Below are 19,286 nucleotides of genomic sequence, written 5' to 3' on the forward strand. Positions count from 1 at the left end.
AATTGGAGGAAAATGGCAGGCACCTGTCAGCTGGTTAAAAACGATTAGCATGGCCACCAGACTAAAGACTCAGGTGTGAGGCTTCCTGGGAAAAGGCTTTCTAACAACCCCCAACCCTTCTGGGTTGGGAACACTGGTCTGCCTGGAACCAGCTTCTGTTTTCACAATTTTCCTGGGGAAGCCAAGGGTTGACTAGAGGCAGAAAGCTGTCGTCCTGAACTCCTGCATTGGCCGATCGAGATCATGGTGCAGCCAGAAGTCTCTACTCAACAGTTGCCCATGCATGGGCCCCTACCTCTCCTTCTGACCCATACCTCCTGGGTCCTGACCATGACTTTCTTGAAAGTGTAGCCCCAAAATTCTCCTTACCTCTGATTCTACTTCCTCCGATCCCTGCCTCCTAGATACTAATGCTTCAGACTTCACTTCTTCTCCCAAGTATTAGAGCAGGTTGTATCTCCAAAGGGATCTAAGGAAGCTCTACACTGTGTCCTTAGGCACCTAGGCTATGAACCCAGGGAGTCTTGTCCCAATTTAGGCATACAGCTCTTGACATGGGCAGTTATGTGGGACCCATTCCCCACCACCCTTTCCAGGGCCTTAGAACTGACAACCCAGTACTTTAACAACTGGAACTGGATCTACAACAACATAATAGATCAGGATGAAAATGAATTGAGTAAATTAAAGGGAGTTGCATATTCCTATAGTGGCAAATGGGGGCAACGAGCCAATGTCCTTCCACTGTGTTTCCAAAATCCATCTACAAAGACAGAGAGGAGAGACAGAGAGGAGAGAAAGAGAGAGGAAAGAGAAGAGAGAGACAGAGAGGAGAGCAACAAAGAAACAGAGAGGGAGTCAAAGAGAGAAAGTCAAAGAGAGAGACAGAAAGTCAAGGAGAGAAAGAAAGAGAAAAATAGAAGTAGTAAAGAAAAAAAACAGTGTACCCTATTCCGTTAAAAGCCAGGGTAAATTTAAAACCTATAGTTAATAATTGAAGGTCTTCTCGGTGACCCTATAACACTCCGATACCACCTCGTTGTCAGTGCAAACAAGGGCATAGCTCGAAAGCACTGAGGCCACTGACAACCCATAGCCTTCCTATCAAATGTCCTTAACCCAGTAACCCATGGATGGGCTAAATGCATTCAGTCCATAGCGGCAACTGCTTTGTTAAAAGTAGAAAAATAACCTTTAGAGGAAACCTCATTGTGAGCACACCTCACCAGTTCAGAGCTATCCTAAGTCAAAAAAAGCAAAAAGGTAGCTTACTAACTCAAAAATCTTAAAGCATGGGGCTACTCTGTTAGAAAAAGGTGATTTAACACTAACCACTGAAAATTCCCTTAACCCAGCAGATTTCCTAACAGGGGATTTAAATCTTAATTACCATACAAAGGTCCAACCAGAACTAGGAGGAACTCCCTTCAGGACAGGACATAGATGGTTTCTCCCAGGTGACTGAGAAAAAAATCACAATGGGTATTCAGTAATTGACAGGGAGATGCTTGTGGAAGCAGAGTTAGGAGAATTGCCCAATAATTGGTCTGTGCAAGCTGTTTGCACTCAGCCTAGCCTTAAAGTACTTACAGAATAAAAAAAAACTCTCTCAATCCTGACTCAAAAGTTTACCTACACCCTCTCTGAAATGAATTGTTGTTTATGGGAATGCATCTTGATGGGGCAGCTGGGTTGTTACAAAATACTCAGGAACCCAGCCCAGCTCTAGGACTCACCCCTGAGCACACAGGCAATGCTGGGCACGCTGGTAAAGGATCACTAGAATCCAGCAGCCCGGACCCCTTTCTTTGTAGTCAAGAAAGGCAGGAAAACGGGTGCAGATTGCTACATCGGTGAGCGTAACTAATCTGATAAGCAGAGGCCCATGGGTGGTTACGTACCTTGGAAAGGAATAAGCATTAGGACCATAGAGGACACTGTAGGACTAATGCTCATCAGAAAATGACTAGGGGTGCTGGCATCCCTATGTTCTTTTTTCAGATAGGAAACTTCCCCCCAAAGGAAAGACGCCCGTAAGATGCATTCTGGAGAACTTGGCCCAGTCAGAGTGCATGTACCTTTTTCCCTCTCAGACTTGAGGAAAATTAAAATAGACTTAGGTAAATTCTCAGATAACCCTGATGGCTATATTGATGTTTTACAAGGGTTAAGACAATCCTTTGATCTGACATGGAGAGATATAATGTTACTGCTAGATCAGTCACTAACCCCAAATGAGAAAAGTGCCCCCAAAACTGCAGCCCGAGAGTTTGGCGATCTCTGGTATCTCAGTCAGGTCGAGGATAAGATGACAACACAGGACAGAACAATTCCCTACAGGCCAGCAGGCAGTTCCCAGTGTAGACCCTCATTGGGATGCAGAATCAGAACACGGAGATTGGTGCCACAGACATTTGCTAACTTGCATGCTAGAAGGACTAAGGAAAACTAGGAAGAAGACTATGAATTACTCAGTGATGTCCACTATAACACAGGGAAAGGATGAAAATCCTACTGCCTTTCTGGAGAGACTAAGGGAGGCATTGAGGAAGCATACCTCTCTGTCACCTGACTCTATTGAATGCCAACTAATCTTAAAGGATAAATTTATCAGTCAGTCAGTTGCAGACATTAGAAAAAAACTTTAAAAGTCTGCCTTAGGCCCAGAGCAAAACTTAGAAACCCTATTGAACTTGGCAACCTCGGTTTTTTATAATAGAGATCAGGAGGAGCAGGTGGAACAGGACAAACGGGATTAAAAAGAAGGCCACTGCTTTAGTCATGGCCCTCAGGCAAGCGGACTTTGGAGACTCTGGAACAGGGAAAGGCTGGGCAAATCGAATGCCTAATAGGGCTTGCTTCCAGTGCAGTTTGCAAGGACACTTTAAAAAAGATTGTCAGAATAGAAATAAGCTGCCCCCTTGTCCATGCCCCTTATGTCAAGGGAATCACTGGAAGGTCCACTGCCCCAGGGGACAAAGGTCCTCTGAGTCAGAAGCCACTAACCAGATGATCCAGCAGCAGGACTGAGGGTGCCCGGGGCAATGGCGCCAGCCCATGCCATCACCCTCACAGAGCCCCGGGTATGCTTGACCATTGAGGGCCAGGAGGTTAACTGTCTCCTGGACACTGGTGTGGCCTTCTTAGTCTTACTCTCCTGTCCCGGACAACTGTCTTCCAGATCTGTCACTATCTGAGGGGTCCTAGGACAAGCAGTCACTAGATACTTCTCCCAGCCCCTAAGTTGTGACTGGGGAACTTTACTCTTTTCACATGACTTTCTGATTATGCCTGAAAGCCCCACTCCTTTGTTAGGGAGAAACATTCTAGCAAAAACAGGGGCCATTATACACCTGAACATAGGAGAAGGAAAAAGGGTAAATATATATACAGACTCTAAGTATGTTTACCTAGTCTTCCATGCCCACGCAGCAATATGGAGAGAAAGGGAATTCCTAACTTCCAAGGTAATACCTATCAAACATCAGGAAGCCATTAAGAGATTATTATTGGCTGTACAGAAACCTAAAGAGGTGGCAGTCTTATACTGCCAGGGTCATCAGAAAGGAAAGGAAAGGGAAATAGAAGGGAACCACCAAGCGGATATTGAAAATAAAGAGCTGCAAGGCGGGACCTTCCATTAGAAATGCTTATAGAAGGACCCCTACTATGGGGTAATCCCCTCCAGGAAACCAAGCCCCAGTACTCAGCAGAAGAAACAGAATGGGGAACCTCACAAGGACAAAGTTTCCTCCCCTCACGATGGCTACCCACCAAAGCAGGAAAAATACTTTTGCCTGCAGCTAACCAATGGAAATTACTTAAAACCCTTCATCAGACCTTTCACTTAGGCATTGATAGCACCCATTGGATGGCCAAATCATGATTTACTGGACCAGGACTTTTCAAAACTGTCAAGCAGATAGTCAGGGCCTGTGAAGTGTGCCAAAGAAATAATCCCCTGCACTTCAGGCCATATATTTCAATCCCTGTATCTTTAACTTCCTTGTTAGGTTTGTCTCTTCCAGAATTGAAGCTGTAAAACTACAAATCGTTCTTCAAATGGAGCCCCAGATGCAGTCCATGACTAAGATCTACTGCGGACCCCTGGACCTGCCCGCTAGCCCATGCTTTGATGTTGATGACATTGAAGGCACCCCTCACGAGGAAATCTCAACTGCACAACCCCTACTATGCCCCAATTCAGCAGGAAGCAGTTAAGAGCTGTTGTTGGCCAACGTCCCCAACAGCACTTGGGTTTTCCTGTTGAGAGGGGGTACTGAGAGACAGGACTAGCTGGATTTCCCGGGCCGACTAAGAATTCCTAAGCCTAGCTGGGGAGTGTGACTGCATCTACCTTTAAATACGGGGCTTGTAACTCAGCTCACACCCGACCAATCAGGTGGTAAAGAGAGCTCACTAAAATACAAATTAGGCTAAAAGCAGGAGGTAAAGAAATAGTCATATCATGTATCACCTGAGAGCGCAGGGGGAGGGACAATGATTGGGATATGAACCAAGGCAGTCGAGCAGGGAGCGGCAACCCCCTTTGGGTCCCCTCCCTTATATGGGAGATCTGTTTTCACTTTATTAAATCTTGCAACTGCACACTCTTCAGGTCCGTGTTTGTTATGGCTCAAGCTGAGCTTTCGCTCGCCATCCACCACTGCTATTTGCCGCCGTCCCAGACCCGCCGTTGACTTCCACCCTTCTGGATCCAGCAGGGTGTCCATTGCACTCCTGATCCAGCGAGGTGCCCATTGCCGCTCCTGATTGGGCTAAAGGCTCGCCATTGTTCCTGCACAGGTAAGTGCCCGGCTTTGACCTAGTTGAGCTGAACACTAGTTGGTGGCTTCCACGGTTCTCTTCTGTGACCCACAGCTTCTAATAGAGCTATAACACTCACCACATGGCCCAAGCTTCTATTCCTTGGAATCCGTGAGGCCAAGAACCTTAGGTCAGAGAACAAAAGGTTTGCTGCCATCTTGGGAGCCACTTGCCCCATCTTGGGAGCCGCCCGCCACCATCTTGGGAGCTCTAAGAATAAGGACCCTCCTGTAACACTGGTTCCAATCCAAGATCTACCTGGTCTAATTTCGAGACAAAAACTCTTTCTCTGAAGGAGAATTGCCACTTGCTGAATAAGGCATTGATTTGCACCAAGAATTTGCAATCCTCCCTGGTGATTGTCCTGTCCTGGCTTGTCACAGGCCCCTTTCAGTATCCTGAGTGGCCATAGACACTGAACACTGAGATCTATTGGGTATTAGAGTCAAATGGCAGAAGTGACCCAGCTAGAGTCTTCCCCTGTTCTTGGCCCCACTTAATTCTGGCACGCAAAGGCTCCAATTTCTCCATATCCTCTCCAAAACCTATAAATGGGCTGAGAAAGTACAAACAAATGTAGTGTAGGCAATTTCCCCCCACTCCACCAAAGCAAAGAGGCTTATCAAATACTATGCCTCTCTCTTAGTGTTAATGATGGCTGTGGGAAGGGTTAGGGCAATGTTTACCAATTCATCATTCACATGAGAGGAGTAACCTGACAATCCCCAAACCACTAAGATACCCAGAAACCTCACTGAGGTGTCAGGTACTTGTTATTTTATGCAATTTTTCTCCCATTCCCTTGCACTCTTGTGACTTATCAGGGCATCTAGACTACTTTATATTTGGTATTCTCTGGGTCCTAGAAGAATACTATCAACATGTGGGCACACTGTGGTGTCCTATGGGATAATGGCTAAGTTCCCTGTGGACCAAATTGTGGCACTAAGCTAGAGTCAATGTAACTCAGGGGCAAGACAGTGAAGATGCACCTAAAAAACAAAAACAAATTGCTTCTAATGCCTTCTGCTGACTAGTATTGAGACAATATGCATTAAATCAATATTTAATTTGGCAGACAGAATTGGGATTACCACACAACTATTCATTATAAACCATCCCCATTCTCTAAGGCCCATCTATTTTCACCACTAAGTGGTAGACACAAATTGACAGGTGTTTGAAATATCCATCCTTGCAACTTTCAACTCTTTAATGGTAGCTCCCGTTTCTGAGACTTCTTCAGGAATGTGGCATGGATTTTCTTTTTCAATTTTTTTATTGTGGTAAATTACATTTACCATTTTAACTGTAAGTTCAGTGATATTAAATATGTTCATAATGCTATGCAACCACAACTATCCATCTCCAAAACTCTTTTCATCTTGTAAAACTGAAACCCTATATCCATTAAATAATAACTTCTCATTTCCTCCTCCTCTGAACCCCTAGCAACCACCATTCTACTTTGTTTCTATGACTTTGACTACTCTAAGCAGCTCACGTATGTGGAATAATAAAGTATTTGTATTTTTGTGACTGTTGTATTTTACTTAGCATAATGTCCTTGAGGTTCATCCATGTTGTAGCATATGTCAGAATTTCCATCTTTTTAAAGGCTGAGTAGTATTCCATTGTATGTATTTACTACATTTTGCTTATCCATTCATCCATCAACGGACAGTTGGGTTGCTTCCACATATTAGCTATTGTAACTAATGATGCTATAAACATGAGTGTACAAACATCTCTTCAAGACCCTGCTTTCAATTCTTTTGGGTATTACTCAGAAATGAATTGCTTGATCATATAGTAATTCAATTTTTAATTATTATAGGAACCATCATACTGTTTTCCACAGTGGCTTTACCATTTTACATTCCCAAAGACGGTACACAAAGCCTCCAATTTCTCCATATCCTCTCCAACACTTGTTATTTTCTGTTTTTGTAATAGTAGCCATCTTAACGGGTGTGAGGTGGTATTTCATGGTGATATTTCATGCATTTCTCTAATAATTACTGATGTTGAGTGTCTTCATGTGATTATTGGCCATCTGTATATCTGTTTTGTAGAAATATCTATTCAAGTCCTGTGTCTATTTTTTAATTGGGTTGTTTTGTTGTTGAGCTTTAGGAGCTATCTATATACTCTAGATATTAATCCCTTACCAGACTTATAATTTGCAAATATTTTATTTTATCCCATTCTGTGAGTTGACTTTTTACTCTATGGATAGGTGTTTTGTTTTGTTTTGAGATGGAGTCTTGTTCTTGTTGCCCAGGCTGGAGTGCAATGGCACAATCCTGGCTCACTGCAAACTCTGCTTCCCAGATTCAAGTGATTCTCCTGCCTCAGCCTCCCAAGTATCTGGGATTACAGGCACTTGCCACCAAGCCCGGCTAATTTTTGTATTTTTAGTAGAGATGGGGTTTCGCCACATTGACCAGGCTGGTCTCGAACTCCTGACCTCATGATTCGCCTGTCTCAGCCTCCCAAAGTGCTGGGATTACAGGCATGAGCCACCGCGCCCAGCCTGGATAGTGTCTTTTGATGCACACAATTTCAAATTTTTCATGCAGTTCAAATTTGTCTATTTCTTTTGTTGTCTGTGCCTTTGTTATCATATCCAAGAAATCACTGCCAAATCTAATGTTGTAAAGTTTTTGTCCCATATGTGCTTCTAAGAGTTGTATTCTTTTAGTTTTACATTTAGGTCTTTAATCCATTTTGAGCTAATTTTTGTATATGATGTAATAATGAAGTTAATAACTTCTAGGATATCTATTCTATTCCATTGGTCTATATGTCTATCTTTTTGCCATTACCACAATTTTTGATTATTGTAGATTTGCAGCAAGTTTTGTCATGAAGTATGAATCCTCCAACTTTGTTCTTTTTCAAGATCATTATAGCTATTTGGGGTCCCTTGAGATTTCATAGGAACTTTAGGACACATTTTTCTATTCGTGAAAAACAAAAGCTTTTGGGATTTTGATGGGATTTTTGGTGATTTTAATCTACAGATAATTGCATTGTATCTGTAGATTTTTGGGGGTAGTATTAACATCTTAACAATATTAAGTCTTCCAATCTATAAACATGGGGTGAGTGTTTCCATTTACTTACATCATCTTTAACTACTTTCAGCAAAGTTTTTGTAGTTGTTTTTTCTAAAATTCTAAAACTTCCAAGGCCATGTCTTTTGCCACCTTGGTTAATTCCTATTTTATTCTTTTTGAAACTATTATAAATGGAATTGTTTTCATAATTTCCTTTCCAGATTGCTCATTGTTAGTGTATAGAAACGCAAGTGATTATTGTATGTTGGCTTTGTATCCTGCTATTTTGCTGAATTCATTTATTAGTTCTAACAGTTTTTTGTGGAATCTTTAGGATTTTCTACATATAGATCATACCATCTTTAAGCAGAGATAATTTTATTTCTTCTTTTCCAACTTGGATGCCTTTTATTCCTTTTCCATGACTAATTGCTCTGGCTAGGACTTCCAGGACTATGTTGAATAGAAGTGGTGAAAGTGAGCATTCTTTTCTTATTGCTGATCTTAGAGGAAAAGCTTTCAGTCTTTTAACATTGAATATGATGTTTGCTGTGGGTTTTTCACATATGGCTTTTATTATGCTGAAGTAGTTTCCTTCTATTCCTAGTTTGTTGAGTGTTTTTTAAATCATGAAAGGATGCTGAATTTTGTCAAATGCTTTTTCTGCATTAATCAAGATGATCACATGCGTTTTTTTCCTTCATTCTGTTAATATGATATAATGATTGATTTTCATATGTTAAACCATCCTTGCATTCCAAAAATAAATCCCCCTTTGTCACTTTGTCACGGTGTATAATCCTTTTAATAGGCTGCTGAATGTAATTTGCTAGTATTTTGTTGAGGATATTTGCATTAATGTTCATAAGGCATATTGTATGTAGATTTCTTTTCTCATAGTGTCTTTGTCTGGCTTTCCTAACAAGGGCCACACTATTCTACCTGGAGATAGTATCAGATTTCACAGGGTAAGGGCTCAGTCTCATGAGACTGACCCCACTTCATATGCTAATGGAAAGTCCCAGATTGCGACCTGTGCTTCCGACTGCCAGCTATAAATCAGGATTCAATAATTTGCTAGGATGGCTAACAGAGATCAGATAAATGCTTTACTTACGTTTTCCCATTTATTATAAAGGATACAACTCAGGAACAGCCAAATAGAAGAGATGCAAAGGGCTAGATATAGGCATGAGCTTCCATGCCCTCTCCAGATGTGCCATCCTCCAGACACTTACAGGTGTTCAGCAATCCAGAAGCTCTCTGAACTCTGTCCTTTGGGGTTTTTATGTAGGCTTCATTACATAGGCATGATTGATTAAATCATTGGCCATTGGTTACCAACTCAACCTTCAACCCCTCTCCCCTTTCTGGAGGTCAGGGGGTGGGGCTGACAGTTCCCACTCTCAAATGACATAATTGGTCCCCTGGCAATCAACCCCCAGACTGAGGCTATCCGTGAGCCCCAAACAACCAGTCATCTTATTAGCATACAAAAAGACACACATTACTTCAGAGATTCCAAGGGTTTTAGGAGCTTTATGCCAGGAAGGGGAAAAGTGGACCAAGTATGTATTTTTAATTTTGTCACAGTCCTTATAAGAAGAGAAAAAGACTACAGCTCACTCTCTCTGCCAGGTAAGGATACAGCAAGAAAGTGTCCCTCTGTAAGCCAAGAGAGGGCCCACATCAAGAACTGAATTGGGCAGCACCTTTGTTACTAGAAAAAGATCCCAATCCAGACCCCAAGAAATGGTTTTTGGCTCTCACACAAGAAAGAATTCAGGGTAAGTCCACAGAGTAAAGTGAAAGTGAGTTTCTCAGAGAAGGAAGAAACAAAACAAAAGAATGGCTACTCCATAGGCAGAGCAACCCCAAGGGCTGCTGGTTGGTTATTTTTATGGTTATTTCTTGATTATATGCTAAACAAGGGGTGAATTATTCATGAGTTTTCCAAAAGAGGGGTGGGCAATTCCCAGAACTAAGGGTTTCTCCCATTTTTAAACAATATAGGGTAACTTCCAGACATGGCCATAGCATTTGTAAACTGTGATGGTGCTAGTGGGAGTGTCTTTTAACATGCTGATGCATTATCATAAGCACATAATGAGCAGTGAGGACCACCAGAGGTCACTTTCATTACTATCTTGGTTTTGGCAGGTTTTGGCTGGCTTCTTCACTGCATTCTGTTTTATCAGCAGGGTCTTTGTGACCTGTATCTTGTGTTGACCTCCTCTCTCTCATCCTGTGATAAGAATTCCCAGGAATGCAGCCCAGCAGTTCTCAGTCTCATTTTACCCAGCCCCTATTCAAGAATCACTCTGGTTTGAACTCCTCTGACATATTTCCCCCTCTCCCTTTTATAAGGGAACCTTTAATTTTAGGGGTTGCAGAGGGATGAAGCTCCATATTCTATAGCTTCTTCAAGCTGAATCGGGGTGGTGATACTTCTTTCTTTTAGGTCTCTTGTATTCAGAGTAGGGAGGAATTCAGTCAGAAAACATCAGTATGGTGAAGGTCATTCATAACTCTGAATCCCAACAAAAGATGGTATCTGGAAGCTTAATAAGTGTTCAATTTAAGAAAACATTGACTAAGGTTATCCTGCATTCTTACACGAAGAGTAAAGCAGTAATATAAGTCAATAAGAAGACTTTTCATGAACTGGAAAATTGTTGGAACCACGCTGATATAAGGTTGCTAGCCAATTCTAATACATGCCCAGAATAAGAATACTTATCCAGATTTTTACATTACCCATCCCTCTTGTTTCCTCTGAGCAGCAGCCAGAGATCACTGATTGGTTCACAGGGGATAAGCAGGGTCAGTCTTAATTGCAGAAAAAAACTCAAAAACAATAGATGAGACTAGAATCTAATAAGAGGTGTACCATAGTTTTTGAAACATAGTTTTTCTCTATCTAGTCCCCATTTTTATTTTTAAAAAATCATGGCAAGACTGATTCATTTACAAAATAAGCTTTAGTCTTATTATACTTGGGCTGATTATTTGCATAAAGAACAGCAAGAATAATTATTTGCCATATATGCTCCTTTTAAATTGACTTTGGTGGAACTTTGTTCTATCAAAAAAAAAGAAAAGAAAATCTCTTATTAGACTTTTTAAAGCCATGAGCACAACCATGGGTTTGTGTCTGCAAGTACCTGCATGAGTTGGGTAAATTCTCCTTCTCTTGAGGTACCAAAATAACTTGGGGGCTACTGAGCCTGTCAGAAATTGACATTCTTTACTTACTACAGGTCAGGAAACTTGTACAGGGATTTCATATGCAAAGTATGAGACCAGTTTTCCCAAGGGGCTTTTACTGGCTCTATAAGCCAACTTTGATTCCTTAAAGCAGTATGTTTGTATCTGAAAGCATGCCATTCCAGTCAAAGCCTCATAAAATAACCAGCGTCTCCAATTGTGTCCAGTTATAAAAGAAAACAGATTCTTATAGCCCTTATGTAAAATACTACATTGTCATACACTGAAGGTTTTAACATGAAGCTTTACCTATCTAACTTAAAACAACATTTTAACCCTCTAAACTAGGCAAAACAACAATGACAACAACAACCCACATTCCTATGCCTTATTATAATCTTTTACCAAAAACACATTTTACTTTCCTTATACACCTTGCATGTAAAACTATTTCTCCAGTAGTCTTAATTATATATGTTACAATATTTACTCTTAGCAACTTTTATTTTTGGTGAGAAACCTGTTAAGTAAGCAATTTTCATTATGTACCAGGTGTGGAGCCCAGGACACCAGACAGAAGTGCAGGAAAAATCTGACTCTTTCCATCCCATAGTGGGCATAGCCAACTCCACATGTCCCCAGGCCTTAGCTAGAATCTAATGGGTCCAAAGCAGGAAGTTGAACAATTATCAAAAGTCAAAGAAGTAGTTTATGTAGCTTAGTAAACACAGTATATGACCTGCCTAATCTAGACCAAATATCTAAATTTTGAAGACATTTTAATTTTACCAATAATTTTTAAAACTCTTTATTTCTTAAAGATTACTAAAGTCACGTGAACTACAAGGCATTACATTTTCTATTTTTCTGACAAGATATTTGATTTAAGTGCTTATTATTTTTAAGTCAATTAATCAGAGCTCTTTCATATTTTTAATAGTAAAACATCACATACAACACATAAATACATAGACAGACAGACAGAAGCAGATCTGGTACTGTTTCAAAGCTTTTCTTTCCTATTTTCATGCTGAATTCTGGGTCCCCAAAAAGAGGGAAGTGCTACAGGACCAGAAAGTGCAATGCTTTTACTATGCATTTTACTTCCAGTCCATTCCCCTGAAGCTGGTGGGCAACGCAAAGCCAATCAGCCCATCTCCTGTAGGACTTTTACCTCTCTGGGGGTGGGGGTGGGAATGTTTTCATACTTTCTAGGTGGCCAAAAGTATGCTCCCCTGATCCAAACATGCAAAGAGCCAAGTATCCCCCCATAACTGCCATTATCCATCTCTAAAAGTATATTTTCTACCTAGCTATTACATACTAAAACTAAAAGCTCTCTCATAGTGCTAAGCAATTTCTGATACCCCCAAAAGTAAAAAAATGCGAGGTAGCACAATGCAAAACAGAACGGAGCTTTAGATTTTGAGAGGCATCTATGCACTTTCAATTTCTGGGGTTCCAGGAGGAAACTAGAGGTTTTTCCAAAAACAGGGACTGTGGCACCTCCTCTGTTTTTCCCAAGAGTCCCAGGCTGTTAGAAATTATCTTAGTTCCCTTCATATGAGCATCAAGAGTGGCAAGATGACAAAATGGAGAAAAATAATTCAGTGTACTCAGAAAAAAAAAAACCTTTTTTCAGAAAAACAAGATCCAAGAAGAGAACATAAATGCCTCTTAAATATATGTATAGCTTGGATATCTGTTTTTAATTAAGCTGACTTTTAACCAAATCTCTTATTCCCAGACTCCATCTGGGACAAAGAGCCAATATTTCTGGCTTTTCAATTTTACTAAAGGTAACCTCTGAGGTGAAACCAATAAGCCTAACTAAGGTACATAAGTTATACCTTAAGTTATACCATAAGTTATGACTTAACCATGGTATAAAAGATATTTTGTAAGAAGTGGTAAGCAGTTTTTACAAGATCTAGAATCTCCAAAGGTAGCTCAGAGAAAAGAAAATTCAAGATAGGAAGTTAGAAGTTGTTCACACAGGGGAAAATAATCAATAAATGGCAAAAATCACACACGTAGGCCGGGTGTGGTAGCTCACGCCTGTAATCCTGACACCTTGGGACGCCAAGGCGGGCAGATCACCTGAGGTCGGGAGTTCGAGACCAGCCTGACCGACATGGAGAAACCCCATCTCTACTAAAAATACAAAATTAGCCAGGCATGGTGGCACATGCCTGTAATCCCAGCTTCTCGGGAGGCTGAGGTGGGAGAATCACTTGAACCCAGGAGGCGGAGGTTGCAGTGAGTCAAGATCGCCCCATTGCACTCCAGCCTGGGCAACAAGAGCAAAACTCAATCTCAAAAAAAAAAAAAAAAATCACACATATGTCAAACCAGAAATGACTCATTCCCTAAGCTGGGAGTTGAACCTGGGATACCATTGTAAAAAGACAAAGCCTTAGCTACTGAGCTATAGCATTCGGTTGTTTCTAGTGTACTTCCCAGAAGGAGCCTAGAGCAGCCAATCTTGAGCTTGCAAAGGTTTTTTACTGTTCAAGATAATTTTTAGGGCTATGACATGAACCCCCAAAGTCCCATCCTCCAGTTAGTGGAAGTCAAAAGAAAGTACTTCCACATAGTCACAGGGTCAAGCTCCCAAGGACATAAAACAAAACAAGAGGAAAATCTCATCCAGTTTTTGTTTCAGGGACCTGCAGCAAAGTTTGTAACTGACCAGTTTGCTAGGTTGGCTTGAACGGTGGGCTTGGGTCCTACACCCACATTTTATCCTTTGGTATCCCTTTTTATGATAGAACAACACAGAAAAATTCATAGCACAAAGTACACCAGATTTGCTACAGCCTAAGAATAGCTTCACAAACCCTTTTTCCCATTAGTCAAAATCTTGCAGAGGAGACAGTGACTTTTATCATTCTTTCAGCTGGTTTACATAGAAAAAGAGAGGCCAGAAGTCTGATTCATAAGAAATTCTTGCCCTATTGCCAGCATGCTAGGTTTCTGGGTTCCCTTTCTCTAAGCGGCTCTGATGGCCTTGCTTGTTGCACCATAGCTATGGGGGTTAAGCCACATTACAAAGGAACCATAGGCAAAAAGCCTCTCAATTTTGCAAGACACCGCCCAACTGGCTGCATAGGGAAACCAAATTAACATTTTCCTTTCCAGCTGGAGCAAAATATGTGTGACAAAACAGACACTAGCCACCCTGCTCAGTGCCCAAAATCAACCTAGCAAGGCTCAAACTTGCCCCCGTTGGTCCATGTTGTCTTTGATCCACTCAAAGTGGAGTGGAATGATCTCTTACTAGGAGTTTCAACGTGGGTCTCTGGGCAAGATGGAACAGCAGACAGTCGCCCTGAGTGAAAGAAAAGATAGAAAAGGGAAAGGTGAAACAGAGAGAGGGAGGAAAGGGAAAGGAAGAAAGTGCTGCTTGCAGTGAGGCAGGGGAGGTGAGGAGCTCAGGAAGGCTAGAGAAAGACCCACTCATTGCAGCTATACTGAATCAAAAGTTCAGGAAGCTGCTTATCAGTCATGAAGGAATCTTTTCCAGTAGTTCCATCAGCTCTCAAGTTTCCCCCTTTCAGGAGAAAAAAGCTCCCCATGTCTCGTGATCCTGCATGTGCTCAGTCCTGTCACCCACAGCTGTCAGCAAAGAGTGCAAGGTGAATTAATCCAAAGAGAATAGCAATTAACATCCTGTAGAGCCAAATCCATTCTTTATTTTTGAGACAGGGTCTCACTCTGTCACCCAGGATGGAGTGCAAGTGGTGCAACTACATCTTACTGCAGCCTCAACTTCTCAAGCTCAGATAATTCTCCCACCTCAGCCTCCCAAGTAGCTGAGACCACAGGCATGCACCACCACTCCTGGCTAACATTTTTTTTGGTAGAGATGGGGTTTCACTATCTTTCCCGGGCTGGTCTCAAGCTCCTGGTCTCAAGAAATCCGCTTACCTCACCCTCCCAAAGTGCTGGTATTACAGGTATGAGCCACCATGCCCAGCCTAAATTCATTCTCAACCAAGAGGGGCCTTACCAAGGGGGACCATATAGGGTATCTTCCAACATTGCCATGGCATTTGTAAACTGTCATGGTGCTGGTGGGAGTGTCTTTTAGCATGCTAATGCATGATTAACATACAGTAAGCAGTGAGGACCACCAAAGTTCACTTTCATCGCCATTTTGGTTTTGGTGGGTTTTGGCCAGCTTCTTGACTACATCCTGTTCTATCAGCAGGGTCTTTATGACCTATATCTTCTGTCGACCTCCTATCTCATCTTGTGACTAAGAATGCCCAGCCTCCTGGGATTGCAGCTCAGCAGGTCTCAGCCTCATTTTACCCAGCCCTTATTCAAGATGGAGTCACTCTGGTTTGAATGCCTCCAACACCTTGATCTTGAACTTCCCACCCATCACAACTGTGAGGAATAAATAAAGTCCTATCATTTAAGCCACTCATTCTATGGGATTTTTGTTACAGCAGTCTGAAGTAAGACACAAGGACTCCCTCAAGTTTACCCAACATCCTCTTTATTCCAGGAAAATTAAGTCTGGGAATGAACTCAGTTCAGGCAATTTGGTCAGAGGCAAAGATGCTCCACCTTGTTGGCTCTTGTCCAACCTCTATTCACCATACCTGGGATTATCTACAAGTAGGATTCTAGTGGCAGGACCAGGATGAGGGGGACTCCAGGTAACCATGCAGGTTGCCCCTTTTTCTTTTTTCATTTCTAAGGACTTGTTGACCTAGAGAAATAAGCTGAGTCACAAAATATAATATTAAGTTTACTTGAGCCAAAGCGAGCACAGCTGTCCGGGAAATGCTTCCAAGTTGCCTTGGGATATGCTCCATTAGGCCTTTGTAATAAGCAGGTGTTTTGTTTCTTTTTTTTGAGACGGAGTTTCGTTCTTGTTGCCCAGGCTAGAGTGCAATGGTGCAATCTCAGCTCACCACAACCTCCGCCTCCCGGGTTCAAGCGATTCTCCTGCCTCAGTCTCCCGAGTAGCTGGGATGACAGGCATATGCCAACATGCCCGGATAATTTTGTATTTTAGTTGAGATGGGTTTTCTCCATGTTGGTCAGGCTGGTCTCGAACCCCTGCTCTCAGGTGATCTGCCCGCCTCGGCCTCCCAAAGTGCTGGGATTTCAGGCGTGAGCCACCAAACAAGCAGGTTTTTAAAGGTGAAGGAAATAAGGAGTGGGCTGATAAAAAAAAATTGTTTGACAGGAATTCTCATTGGTTTACAGAAATAACATTGATTAGTGATTGGCTATACATTGTTGAACTACTGGATATGAGTTAGGGTGTCCAGCCTATGGCATTGTTAGGTTAACTCATGGCTGGTTCGCATCAGTCAATCTAGAACCCACATAGTAAGTGGCTTCAAATGCTGGCATTATAAGCATGAGCCACTGTACCTAGCCAATGCAAGCTTTTTTAAAATAGCAACATTCATCCATTCATGAGGGCAGAGGCCTCATGACCTAAACACCTCCCATTAGGCCCCAACTCCCACACTGTTGCATTGGGGATTAAGTTTCCAGTACATGAATTTTGGGAGACACATGCAGACCATTGCAAATACCAAGAGATTTAGCCGCCCTACTCCACAGTGCTTCATGCAGTTCTAGAGTAACTTAGTACACCAAAACCAAAGTGCCCCCATGGGCACTTCATTCCAAGTGACTCGTGATATTCAGATCACCTATTTTGTTACTGTGTATCAATGACTGTCAGGTTCTAATTCCTGAATAACTAGCCAGATGCTCACTGCTTTTGGTCCCAATAAAAGCAGGTATCCAGTGTCATATTCCTCTTACTTTCTTCACCCCACTCCTAGTACTAGTTTTCATACTCTCAGCATTCTGTCTCAAAATAGAAACTGGCAATGGCTACTTGAATCAAATAAGGCAATTATTGGCAGGATGTCGGGAAAAAATCTCACAGCACTAAAAGAAGCCTAGAGATCTACACTCAGAAAATGCCTAGGACTAAAAGGCAGCCAAGGGGTCAGAATAATTTACCCCCATACAACGTCCTGGTTAGGGAGCTGATAGTACCCCCACTGAAAGCTGGCTGCAGCCACCAGCCCCGCTGCCAATGACAGAGCTCCGCATTCCCTGGAGTGCGTTCCAAACTCTTCCTGCTTCCATGTACCTCATTCCACATTCCAAGTCTCACATGTACCTGTGACTAGGCAGGCTTAGGGCACTTCTAGGGCCTATGGGAAGAAAAACATCTGGTGCTTTTGGCTTTTGAAGTGTAGTTAGGTCCTGGTTTCTACTCAGAGTCACATATAGATTTGGATTTGCCCCAAACATAGAAAAGAATTTCAAATGTTGGGGGTGTAAAAAAGACAACTACAAATACCTTCCACAAGCAACATAAGTGGGACTGAGCCTATGCCAGAATAAAAAATCGTGGAAATTGCTTGAGGCTGCCAGAGCCTGGGGTGGTTTTCTGGCAAAGGCCTCATCTGCTTCTTGTCTCTCTCTTTGCAGGAAGATGCAGTCTAGCTAGAATGCTAACTCCAAGCCTGAGTAAGAATGACAGGAAGTCCACAGAGTGGAATAGTATTTAGCAATAAGAAGAAATGAACTACCAAGCCACAAAAAAGACATAGAAAGACCTTAAATGCTTATTGTTAAGTGAAAGAAGCCAATCCCAAAAGGCCACATAGTGTATAATTCCAACTCTAAATACTCTGGAAAAGGCAGAAGACAGAGATAGTGAAAAGGTCAGTGGTTGCCGGGGGTTTGTAGGGAGGGAGAGATGAACAGACAGGGCATGGGGTGGGGGGGTTTCAGGGCAGGGAAGCACTTCTGTATGATACTGTAATAGTGGATACAAGACGTTATGCATTTGTCAAAACCCATAAAACTGTGCAGTGCAAAGAGTGAACCGTGATGTAAACTATAGATGTCAGGTAATGATAACGTATCAATATTCATTCCTTAATTTTAACAAATGTACCACACTAATCCAAGATGTTAATGAAGGGGAAATGGGTGGAGGGAACTGTCTGTACTTTATGCTTTCTGTACTTTCTGTACCTTTTTCTGTAAACCTAAAACTGCTCTGAAAAATAAATCTTAATTTAAAAAATGACAGCAGGTTGGGGCTACCTGGATTATGAATCAAAGACCATGTGATCTGTATTCAAATGATTGACCTATGAGCCATTGTTGTTCTCTGACAACCACCTTTTCACCCAGTAGTGATATTCAGAGCTCTCATACAGTAAGTCACCAACGTTTTTGTGGTCTTCCATGAAACCTAGGAGGTCTCCATGGCAGACAGACACACCTTTCCTACCAGTCTCCTTCCCACCCTCTCCGTCCTCTGCCCACCAGGCAGCTGTCTGCGCCTGTGGCTCTCAGTCCCCTGCAGAGGACATCAGCTTTGATAATCAGGCCAGTTTGGGTGAAATGTCCTTTAGAACCATCCAGCATAGTTTTCCCCGAAATGTCCCTGTCAGAATCATCTAGTGTGTGCTGGGTGGGAGGAGGCAGGAGGAAGAGTGGAGGTACGCGTTGTTTTTAAAACAAAATATCCAGTGCTCTCCTCAGACCTACACATTGGAGCCTCGTGCTGAGGTCCAGGTACACTGTGCAGGAGCAGCGCCCAGGTGGTTCTGGTGCCGTCAGTGCAGTCTGGTGCAGTCATTCAGCCTGCTCCCCCGACTTCCTGCCTATGCTTCTCCCTTGGAAAGATAAACAGTAAACGAGAGCTCCCAAAGCACAAATGGCCACCCTGGGTCATGATGAAAGCCTCCCACAGCCACTTCCTGAGCCAGATTACCTTGGAGCCTCCTTCGCTCCTTTTCCTTCCTCTTCCCCTACCAGTCCACAAGCCACTTGGGTGAAATTAGCCACCTGAAAAACTCACCTAATACGCGGTCTGATGGTGACTTGGGTGGACTCAGAATAGTCGAGTTCATAGAGTATCCTGAAGCAGAAAGAAAACCAGCAGGGGGCACCCGGATTTGAACCGGGGACCTCTTGATCTGCAGTCAAATGCTCTACCCCTGAGCTACACCCCCATGGGCCACATAGCTTTCCAGCCGGCATTGTTTCATGGTGTTGCAATGCTCGGGTGTCCTACAGTGTACAGAGATCCTTGTTCATTCCCACTGAGCCCGCGAGGATCTGCTGGCTGCATCCCTCACACCCACGCCTTCTGCCCTCATTTCCCCTAGGGGCTGTTTCCCC

General features: G+C 42.6%; 1 non-coding gene and 1 pseudogene across 1 annotated transcript; both read right to left on the minus strand.

The window, feature by feature from the left end:
• The window catches only part of LOC107975983 (zinc finger protein 746-like), a 134,471-nt pseudogene that overhangs the window by 92,889 nt on the left and 22,296 nt on the right, over positions 1-19,286 (minus strand).
• TRNAC-GCA (transfer RNA cysteine (anticodon GCA)) lies at positions 19,046-19,117 on the minus strand. Its single transcript has one exon. It is a non-coding gene; the product is annotated as a tRNA-Cys (tRNA).

The sequence above is a fragment of the Pan troglodytes genome, chromosome 6 (assembly GCF_028858775.2).
Source record: "Pan troglodytes isolate AG18354 chromosome 6, NHGRI_mPanTro3-v2.0_pri, whole genome shotgun sequence".
Lineage (NCBI taxonomy): Eukaryota > Metazoa > Chordata > Mammalia > Primates > Hominidae > Pan > Pan troglodytes.